The following is an 11918-nucleotide window of genomic DNA, read 5'->3' on the forward strand; positions in this document are numbered from 1 at the left end:
AATTACTTCTCTTGGTCCAGCTCCTGCTCTTCCTTCATCCACCTGGAGGTGGTCTCCCCTGAAGAGCCACCTGACCTGAGGACAGGAGAAGGAACATGGAGGCCAACCATCATCCTCCTTTGCTGAGTCGCCGCAGGGTTGCACCTCACTGGTGCCCTTGTGAACACGGCCCCAGGTTGGCTCCTTGGTCATGGGGGCAGTTTGGTGTCCCTCTTTCTGGGGGGCCCTCCTATGGGTCTTGCTCTTCACCTGTGCCCTGTCACTTGCCATCTTTCTGGAATGCCTCACAGTGTCTGATGCAGCAAGGAATGCCTTCTTTACCATTACACTAATGGATTTAATCTTTTAGGTGTGTAGAAACTGGGTGACGATGTGGAGGCTGTAAGGTAGGCCACCTTGCCTTCCTGGAAAGGAAGAGAAACTTCTGCGGAAGCTACCTCTTCCTGTGAGGTGGGAAAGTTGGCATGAATATGCTCCATCTCTTGCCTCTCCCTCTTGGGCGAATGGTGGTCACTCGCCAGCAGAGTAGAGCCCCCTGACTGCTCCCTCAGGTATTTATTCAAGTACAATTGGCAGTCTGTGCCTTTGCCCAGAGGGAAGCGCAGTAGGACTGGGTTTCCTCTTCCCACCCCTAGGGAAGTTGCCCTTAGCTTGTTGTGCTGCCGCTCAGTCTTGTGAGACCAGTTGTCTTCAACTGTGGGGGGGGGCGGAAAACTAGGGTTCAGATTAGAAAACCCCCGTTGGTCTCAACATAGGCTCTAGCTTTGGCCAGAGAGCCCAGTCCTCCGCTGGTCACTGGGGACTTGTTCAGCCATTCATGGAGACCAGACCCTGGATTCTATTAGGCTGACTGTTCTGTGAACATGTTCTTTATTGGCCAGAGCTTTTTGAAAAGGAAGAGTGGGTTCACATGGGCCCTTGCATACCAGCATCACCCACCAAGGTGATGCCAACAGAGTGATTGCTGTTTACATGAACATCTCCACAGTTTTCTTTAATTCATGGGCTTCCATGTTTGAAGCCGTGTGTTTGGAAAACAGAGTATTGAGTATTGAGTGAGTGCTGAGAGAGCAATCCTCAGGAAACTGAGTCAGAAAACACAGGGGTAAGTCCCAGCAGTAGGGAGAAGGTGTCAGTGGCCATCTGTGGGCCCCAGCAGCTCTCTGTGCAACGGGAGAGGCTGAACCAGGTGAGCAACACCTGCATCAGGCTCTCACTTGGGGGAAAGTGTTTGGCTTGAAAAGTCTATTTAATATTGCACTATAGTTTTAATTCAGGAGAAAAGTGTTCCTTGTTTCTATTATACACTCTATGGAATATAAAGATTTAAAATCTATTGGCTGCTGGGAATATACAGTAAAAAGACTCTCAAGACGGAGGTGGGGTAGAGCTAGGAGCCATGTTGGGATCTTTGGAAGATGTGCACTTTTCTTTTTTTCTTATTAAAAGGTGATAATGATTTTAAAATAAGTCAAAGAGAAAGATGGACTACACAACTACTAATATTCCTCCTGTTAACATAGCGGATTCTTATTAATTTAATTGAAAGGGGGGGTAATCAGAAGGGGGAATGAAACATGAGAGACTATGGACTATGAGAAACAAACTGAGGGCCTCAGAGGGGAGGTGGGTGCGGGAATGGGATAGACCGGTGATGGGTGGTAAGGAGGGCACGTATTGCACGGGGCACTGGGTGTTAAATACACAACTAATGAATCATCTAACTTTACATTGGAAACCGGGGATGTACTGTATGGTGACTAACATATATAATAAAAAATCATTAAAAATTTTTTTTGGAAAGAACACTTCACATGAGATCTACTGTCTCAACAAAATTTTACAATACATTATCATTGAGTATAGGTACAGTGTCGCATGGCAGATCGCTAGAGCTTTTCATCCTGCTTGACTGAAACTTTATGACCATCAGTTAGTAACTCTCCACCCCCCACACCTGGCAGCCAGCATTCTGCTCTTTGATTCTATGAGCGTGACTATTTCAGATATGTCCTGTAGGTGGAATCATGCAGTATTGCCTTTCTGTGATTGGCTTGTTTCACTTGGTATAACATCCTCAATTTTTGTCTATATTGCATTCCATTGTATGTATAGACAGAATTTCTTTTCCTCTATTTAGGGAGGGAGGGGGGAGATGGGGAGGGGCAGAGGGAGAGGGAGAGAGAGAATCTTAAGTAGGTTCTGCAGCCAGCATGGAGCCTGATGCAGGGCTTGATCTCAGGACCCTGAGATCATGACCTGAGCTGAAATCGAAAGTCAGGTGCTGAACTGACTGAGCCATCCAGGCGCCCCTGTATATGCCGAGTTTCTTTATCCAGTCACCTGTTGATGAGCCTTGAGGTTGTTTCCATATCGTGGCTATTGTGGATAATGCTACAATGAATATGGGAGGGCAGGTATCTCTTTGAGATCTTTTTTTAAAAGTTAAAGTATAATTGACATATAACATTATACCAGTTTCAGGTGTCCAACATAATGATTCAATATCCGTATGCTATGAAATTGTCACCACAATAAGTCTAGTTAACATCTACCACGTCATGTAGTTATAAATTTTTTCTTTTGATGAGAACTTTTAAGATTTATTCTCTTAGCAACATTCAAATGTGCAACACAGCATTATTAACTATAGTCACCTTGCTGTACATTACATCCCTGGGACTTATTTATTTTATAACTAGAAGTTTGTACCTTTTCACCCCTTCATCTATTTGGCCCATTCTCCAGCCCCCTCATCTGGCAACCACCAATCTGTTCCCTGTACCTATGAGTTTAGTTGTTTTGTTTGTTTGTTTGTTTTTAGATTCCACATATAAGTGAGATCATATTGTACTTATCTTTCTCTGTCTGACTTATTTCATTTAGCCTAATGCCTTCAGCTTCCATTACTGTTGTCATGAATGGCAAGATTTTATTCTCTGTTAAGGCTGGATAGTATTCCATTGTATAGATACACCACGTCTTCTTTATCCATTCACCCATCAATGGACACTGAAGTTGTTTCCATGTCTTGGCTATTATAAATCATGCTGCAGTGAACATGGGGATGCGTATATCTTTTCAAATTCGCATTTTTGTTTTCTTTGGGTAAATACCCAGAAGTGGAATTGCTGGATCATAGGGTAGTTCTATTTTTAATTTTTGAGGCACCACCATACTGTTTTCCACAGTGGCTGCACCAGTTGGCATTCCCACCAACAATGCACAAGGTTCCCTTTTTTCCCACATCCTTGCCGGCGCCTAATTCTTGTCTTTTTGGTAATGGCCATTCTGACAGGTGTGACATGATATCTCATGGTGGTTTTGATTTGCATTTCCCTGATGATGAGTGATGCTGAGCGGCCTTCCATGTACCTGTTGGCCATCTGGATGTTTTCTTTAAAACTATGTCTATTTAGATCTTCTGCCCATTTTTAATTGGATTCTTTGTCTTTTTGCTGTTGAGTTTGTATGAGTTCCTCTATGTTTTGGATATTAACCCCATATCAGACAGATGGTCTGCAGGTATTTTTTTTTCCCATTCAGTAAGTTGCCTTTGAGATCTTGATTTCAGTTCATTCAGGTAAATGCCCAGTGGTAGGCTTGCTGGATCATTTGGGAATTTTATTTTTTATTTTTTGAGGACCCTCTATACTGTTTTCCATAACAGCTGCACTATTTTGCATTCTAGTGGATTCTTTATAAACCTTCTTCACTCTTGGAACAGGGAATGATGTGACAAAAAGTATGCAGGGACTCTGCAGTCAGACCTTTGACAGTGCTCTGTCAGAGTCCCTGCCCTCTCCCCTGACTGATTTTCTGCATTTTCTGATTTCCCCCCACATAGCAAGTTGCCCAGAAACAGAAGGTTCTAGCTCTCTGCCTTTGTGTCGGGCTTTGATCCAACTTTGATTTTTTTTTTTTTTAAAGATTTTTTATTTATTCGACAGAGATAGAGACAGCCAGTGAGAGAGGGAACACAAACAGGGGGAGTGGGAGAGAAAGAAGCAGGCTCATAGCAGAGGAGCCTGACGTGGGGCTCGATCCCACAACGCCGGGATCACGCCCTGAGCCGAAGGCAGACGCTTTAACCACTGAGCCACCCAGGCGCCCTCCAACTTTGATTTTTTAATAGCAGCAAAGTTGGGTCTCAAAGCACAAACCTCTATTCTTTTAGCTGGAAATGGATGCAGCAAATGTAAGATAGTGAGAAATGAGATGAAAAACGGACTCCTTTTTTTTAAAACTGAACATTGCTTGTGTTTAGCGGGTAAAATGGCTTTGAAGGAGCCCCATTTTCTCCTAATGGATTCGCCAGTCCCTCCGGCTAATCACACTGTGTGGGCCTGCAGGCCCTGGTCACCTGGTAGTCATTTTCAGAACGAGTGAGACCCCACGGGGGACTTGCCTCTGGCAGGCAGTTCTGCTCAGCTTTCTGCCATTTGTCCGTGTGCCTTTTTATGCCATTTGAGGCCCGCATCCCACATCATCACAGAGCCTGAGTCTTTCCATTCCCTCGAAGTGTGTGTCAGCTCTGCGGTGAGGACCCCTCACACCTAGGCCGCCCTGGAACGTGGCCCAGGGAGGATTTTGTAGCCATGCTTCAGGCTGAGCAGGGACTGGGGCAGGAGCTGAGATAAGCACGGTTTCCCGGTGCAGACCGACTTCTTTCTTTTCAGCCTGGGGGAGAGAGAGAGAATTCCCGCGTGAGAGGATGGATGTGCAATCCTAGTTTCTGCTGCTGCACGCAGCCTCTTTCTGCTCCGTCGGGGGCTCTGTCCGTCCCCCACCCCACCGCTGTGTCTGGGGTCTCATCTTCTTCCCCAGCTGCCAGCTCGGCTATGGGTGGGTTGAACAAGCTTACGTCCTTGCAAAACTGGGAAACAAGCTCTTTTTCGTCACCACTGCCAACCCAAGCGATTTCTTCCAACACTGACTGTAGCACGCCACTTCGTGGGTCAAATACTTCCTTTAGCAGCTACTATGTGCCCAGTACTGTTCCAGACCAGTGGTTGACATCAGTGATCCAAAGAGACAAAATCGTGCCTCGGAAATGCTTGTATTCCGACAGTTACACATGCAAGTCAAAGCTCACATGACCAGAGTGAAGGGAATGAGTGGCATGGGCTGGAAGAAGAATATGGGGTGGTAGGGGCTGTGGCCCCCAGAGCGTGAAAGGACACCTATGGGGACAATGCTCTTCTGCCAACACGAGGGGATGTCATCCCCTTGCATTTCCTTTCAAGAAAAGCTGGAAATCTGGATTTTTTTTTAATTATTTTTTTTTTATTATATTATGTTAGTCACCATACAGTACATCCCTGGTTTCTGATGTAAAGTTCGATGATTCATTAGTTGCGTATAACACCCAGTGCACCATGCAATACATGCCCTCCTTACTACCCATCACCAGTCTATCCCATTCCCCCACCCCCCTCCCCTCTGAGGCCCGCAGTTTGTTTCTCATAGTCCATAGTCTCTCATGCTTCATTCCCCCTTCTGATCACCCCCCTTTCTTTATCCCTTTCTTCCCCTACCAATCTTCCCAGTTCTTATGTTCCATAGATGAGAGAAACCATATGATAATTGTTTTTCTCTGCTTGACTTATTTCACTTAGCATTATCTCCTCCAATGCCATCCATGTTGAAGCAAATGTTGAGAACTCATTCTTTCTGATAACTGAGTAATATTCCATTGTATATATGGACCACAGCTTCTTAATCCAGTCATCTGTTGAAGGGCATCTCGGTTCCGTCCACGATTTGGCTATTGTGGACAATGCTGCTATGAACTGGAAATCTGGATTTTTTTAAAAAGAAGATTGTATTTATTTATTTGAGAGAGAGAGCACGAGCAGGGGGAGGGGCAGAGGGAGAAGCAGACTCCCTGCTGAGTAGGGAGCCCAATGTGGGGCCCCATCCTGGGACTCCGGGATCTTGACCTGCGCCGAAGGCAGATGCTTCACTTACTGAGCCAACCAGGTGCCCCTGGATTTTTAACATGTAAAATCTCTTGCTTTTAAAATGTTGGTAACTAGCTCAGAAGTTTTAAAGAACATTATTCAATCCTCAGATCCCAAACAAGACAGACAAAAAAATTAAAAACTGTTTTTTCCAGATTCTGCCCATTGCTGTCAGTTTGTGACCTCAGTGCTGTGGTTTAAGCAATAGAAGTGGGCTTTTTCTTGTCAGGTGACCCATAGAGAAAGGAACATGTTTCCTGAGAGGCATGTGGTCAGACTTCTCTTCTGCGGCAGGAAGAAGCAATCGTGACGCGGGACTGGGATGATGCGGGACTCCTCCAGTGGGTGACATAGGCCTCAGCATTAACCGTAAACTTGGCCAAACCATTTTTCCTGCAGTCTGAGATTCGTCCTCCCCAGTCCTTCTTCCCCCGACCCCCTGTAACAGCCCCACAGCCTCACGCCTCCTTCTGCCTCCTGCTCTCTCCCCATAAACCCCTTGCACACAATCCTTGGCAGACCCAAACTAACCCAGGGCGCCAGGAGCTCTGATTGGAAGGGAGCCTTCTTCTTAGTCTGGGTTCCTTAGCCTTTTAATTCCTATTAGTTTTTATCTGGCTTGTTATTTGGTGCCTTGGGCAGTTTCAAAGCCTCCCAGAGCCTGGGAGATGAGCTGCGTGGCAAGCGGATGGCTCACAGTGGGAGGGGCTGGGGTGAGGTCAGAGGGGCGATGACAAGCCTCCCGTGGCGGGGGGCAGCATTGGCTAAGAGCACAGGGAGGGCAGGTCTGGACAGCGGGCTGCCGTGGCCGGTGATGTCTCTTCTGGCAAAGGGCAGCAAGGACATTTGCCACAATAACCAGCTTTGGCACCTGATTCCTCAAAGGTTCTATGGACTATTTGCTTCTTTAGTGGAAGGAAGGGTAGTTAGATCATGGTTTCTCCTGTATACGTTTCTTCTTCAGATTCCTTTCCTGCCTATCTTTCGCCCCCCTTCACTTAAAACTGAACACACACACACACACACACACACACACACACACACACACACACTCTCCTGGATTAGGTCTCTGGGAATTCACAGCCTGCCAGGTAATGTGTTAAACTTCCGGGGCAGGCGATCCACCATGAGTCTGTTGACTTAATATTCCACAACAGTACACATGGTACTTTTAGCTCCTTTTTACTACTGGTTTCAACTCATTTGTATTCACTCAGTTTTTTGGTGAATCCTGTGAGAGGTACGGATTACCGTCCTTGCTGTTCTAATTGTGAGTCAGACGTCCACCCACTCGTTCGGGTTCTTGGGGGCTGTCATCCAGACGGTGAGAATACTGTTGTCGATGCGTGTTTGTTGACAATAGCTGGAGGAATGTATTCAATTCTGTGGAAGAAATAACCAGTACCTGAGGGTTCTAATGGCCAGCTGTTTTCTGGTCCCTCGGCATTTTGCTTGTGTTGTGTGTGACTCAGGACAGAATTGCTTTGAAACCCAAAAAACAGACACTCCCCAGTCAGTTAGATTCCAATAGATCTACGGTTTGAAGGGAGCAGAGCACAATAATCAATGGGACGCTGTAGGCAAAAGCATCTGGGGCCCTCACATTGACTTGAAAATCGTGCACCTTCCAAAGAAAGCTGAATTTTCAGTTCTTTTTTTTTTTCTTTTTTTTTTTTAGATTTTATCTATTTATTTGACAGAGAGAGACAGCCAGCGAGAGAGGAAACACAAGCATGGGGAGTGGGAGAGGAAGAAGCAGGCTCCTAGCGGAGAAGCCTGTTATGGGGCTCGATCCCAGAACGCTGGGATCACGCCCTGAGCCGAAGGCAGACGCTTAACGACTGTGCCGCCCAGGTGCCCTGGAATTTTCAGTTCTTAAGTGAGGATGAACTCACTATCTGAAAAACAAAATGCAGTTTGTGAACGGAAGTGTGTCTTGGCTGTAGAAAGTTCTTTTCGTTGCCCTTAATTCCCGAAGCTTTTTTCTCTACCACTGACATCTTCCATCGTTCTGTATCTTTGTTTTTGTTTGATTGCTGATGTGGTTTCTTTCTCGACTGCCTTGACCACGTGGTGATTCCTGTCCTGGCTGGATAGGATTGGAGGTCGAGTCCAGGGGCCAAAGGGAGGGGCTGACAAAAGACCTTGGCCGCTGCTAGGTGGGGGGTTAATTGTCTCTGATAGACCGGAAAATAGACCATTATAACAAAAAGTTTCTTGAGCTTGGAGGGAATTAGTAAAAAATAAGACTATTACTGTTCGTGCATCTGACACTTTAAACACAGCTATTAAATCTGTCTCCCTCTTGGTGACTGGGACGTGAAAACCAGCAGCCGACAAAGCATCAGACACCCAATTGGCAAAATTACACAGATTACCTGCTACCTACAAATTCTCGCTTTCATGAAGTCCAAGACTTCCTAGACACGTTCTTTTTTTGTAAATTATTTTTCCTTGTTTTATTTTGAAATATAGCATACAGCAAGTGCATACAATCTGTATAAATTGCTGTTTGATGAACACTTATAAAGCAAACACCCTTGTAACAGCCACAGAGTCGAAAACATAGAGACTTACCAGGCTCCAAATATCCTTTTCAAATCCATCACTCCCCCAGAGGCTAACCCCTGTCCTGGTATTTTTGATAATCACATCCTTGCTTTTTAAAAATATTTTTGTCTCTTATAAATGCATCCCTAAACCATCTAGTTGAGATTATCCTGTTCTTGAATCAAACATAAAATGCATCATAGTGAATGTATCCTTTTGTCTGACATCATTTACTCAAAATTGTTTGTAAGCTCCATGAAGATGCCAAGTGTGACTGTCGCTCCTGTAATCTCATTATTATAGAATATTCTATCAAGTGAATATAGCACCATTTCAAACAATCTAGCTGAGTTTTGTTGCACATTAAATTGCTTCCAGTTCTACCTGTATGCATATATACATACTAGAAGTTTCTCTGGGTTTATACCTAAGAAAAAAGCTACCCAGTCACAGGATATGTTTATCTTCAACTTTATTAGGTAATGCAAATTGTTTTACACAGTATTTGTACTGCGTTCACTCCCCTCAGCACTGTGCGGGATGCTCCTTCACTACACATCCTCAGTACTCAGTAATTACAAGACTTCAAGTTTTGCCAATTTCTTTTGCATTTCCTGATTAGGGAGGAGCTGGAGCACCTTTTATTGTGTATTTTGGATATTTGATTTTCTTCTTTTTGAAGCTTATGTGTTTTGATGCTACTATAAGTGAAATTTTAAAAAAATTAATTTTCCAAATGTTTGATGCTAGTACAACATGCTAATTGTATTAGTACAATAGATCTTATGTGCTTTAGATTTTTACATATGCTTTTGCATATTTTTATATGGCCCTCATTGAGCAAACTTGCTAAACTCATTTATAATTTCTAATTGGTATCTTTAGATTATTCTGTGTTTTCTACAAATGCAATCATACTGCCTTCAAAGAAACAGATCTTTGAAACTCCCTTTTAAATTTTTATTCATTTTTTAATAGTTTTACCATGCTGGATAGAATGTAGAATACAACTTTAAGCAGATAAAGTGCTAACAAGCATTATTTTCCTATTCCTGATTATATAGCAAAGTTTCATCATTTTACTTCCAAGTAGGAAGTGGCTTTTAGATACCCTTTATCAAATTTAGGAAATGCTTTCCTATGCTATATATGTGTGTGTGTGTATATATATATATATATGTATATATATATATATATGTATATATGCTATATATATATGATTTTTTTCATGACTAAATGTTGAATTTTGTCAGCAGCATTTACTGGGGTAATCTGTATCTATTTGAGATGAGGAACATTAATTTCTAATATTAAATCAAGCTTGCATTCTTAGAATAAACACACTGATGGGGAACCTGGGTGGCTCAGTCAGTTAAGTGTCCGACTCTTGGCTTCGTCACAGGTCATAATCTCATGGGTTATGAGATGGAGCCCCATGTAGGGCTCCATGCTCGGGGGGGAGTCTGCTTGAAGATTCTCTCCCTCTGCCCCTCCTACTGCTCTTCCTTCCTCTCTCTCTCTTAAATAAATAAATTAATCTTTTTTTTTTAAAATAAACCGACTGGATGTATTCTTGAACATTAGGTACCCTATTTTAAAACAATAAATTGCTGAATCAATGTACTGATATTTGTTTAGGATTTTTAATTCTTGATANGTTCTCGGTGTGAAGCCAGGGTTCCCTCTCCTTTTTCCCCTATGGGGAGCTGATGATCTCTGCGTGGTTTATTGAACGGTCCATCTTCTCCTACTTCTTGGCAGTGCCACCCCTGCCATTTATCTACTACCCACACGCACACGTGTATGTTTGCAGGCTCTGTATTCTGTTCCCTTTGCCACGTTGTCTGTGCCCACAGCAGGTCTGATGCGTCTTCAGTACCTGAGATTTATAACCAGTCTTGACATCTGAGGAGCACATCTTAACACCTCGCTCTTCTTCATGTGTGCCTTGGCTCTCCTGGGGCCTTGGCATTTTCATCTGTGTTCTAGAATCCGCTTGTCAGCTTCCACTCACACTCACACCCATATTAGCCTGCTAGTGTGTTGATCGGGGTTGCATTTAGGGTATCATTAACTTGAGGAATGGGCATCTTTAAAAATCCTTAAAATATTGAAGCTTTCCTTCCATGAACATGGTAATTCATTTATTTAAGTCTTTTAATGTCTTTCAATAAAGTTTAATAATTTTCTCCGAAGAGGTCTTATACATGTTTTGTTACAGGTTTTCTTTATATTTTTCTACTTTTTGATGTTATTGTCCATGGCATCATTTTTAAAAAGCTATATTTTTCGTGTATTGTGATATTTGTGTAAAACTATTTCATGTGTATATAAAATGGATGTTTTACAACTTCACTGAGGCTTAACTGAAATAAAATAAGCCAAATGTATTTAAGTTCTGCGCCTGGGTGTCTCAGTTGTTTAAGAGGCCGACTCTTGATTTCCACTCAGGGCATGATCTCAGGGTCATGAGGTCGAGCCCCCAGCTGGGCTCCATGTTCAGCGGGGAGCCTGTTTTAGGTTTCTCCCTCTCCTCTTTTTCCTCTGCTCCTCCTCTCCCCGCCTTCAAAAGTGAATAAATAAATCTTAAAAAAAAATAAAATCTACAACGTGATCAGTTTGACGTATGTATATACCCATGAAACTGTTACCGCAAACATGGTAAACACTTCTATCAACCCTACAAGATTCCCTGGGCTCCTCTGGGATTCATCTCCACCTGCATCCCTGTCCCCAGGCAGCCACTTAGGTTATGATTGGCCATTTGTGTATCTTCATTGGTCAAGTGTTCGAATTCTTTGCCCCAAAATTGGGTTCTTTGTCTTCTTAAGCATTGACTTGTGGCAGTTTTTCATATAGTCTTTTTACAAGTTCTCTGTCAGATAACAAGTCTTGCCAATATTGTCTCCCACACTGACTTTTGCTTTTTACCTATTAAATTACATCTAAGAACAAAAGTTTTAATTTGGATGAATTTTTTTCTTTTTCCATTTTATGCTTTTTGAGTTCTAGTCGAGAAATCATTGCCTACCTACAGGGTCACAAAAATTTTTCTGCTGTTTTCTTTTAGATTTTTAGTGTAGGCTTTACACTTTGGTCTATGATATATTTTGAGTCAATTTTTATGTGTGGTGTGAAGTAAGGTGTGGTGCTCTTTTTTTTCTTTTATTCTATATGGATATCCATTTGATCCAGCATCGTTTCTTGAAGCCTTTCCCTTCTGCACTGAATTACCTTGACAACTTTGTAAAAGACCTATTGACAATATAGCTGGATCTGCTTCTGGACTTGCTATTCTGTTGCATTTGTATATTTCTTTTTGTCAAAACCAAACTGTATTTATTATTATTATTATTGTTATTTTTTAAATATTTAAAGTTTTTAGAGAAACAGTTCTTTTTTTTT

The sequence above is a fragment of the Ailuropoda melanoleuca genome, chromosome 3 (genome assembly GCF_002007445.2).
Source record: "Ailuropoda melanoleuca isolate Jingjing chromosome 3, ASM200744v2, whole genome shotgun sequence".
Taxonomy (NCBI): Eukaryota; Metazoa; Chordata; class Mammalia; order Carnivora; family Ursidae; genus Ailuropoda; species Ailuropoda melanoleuca.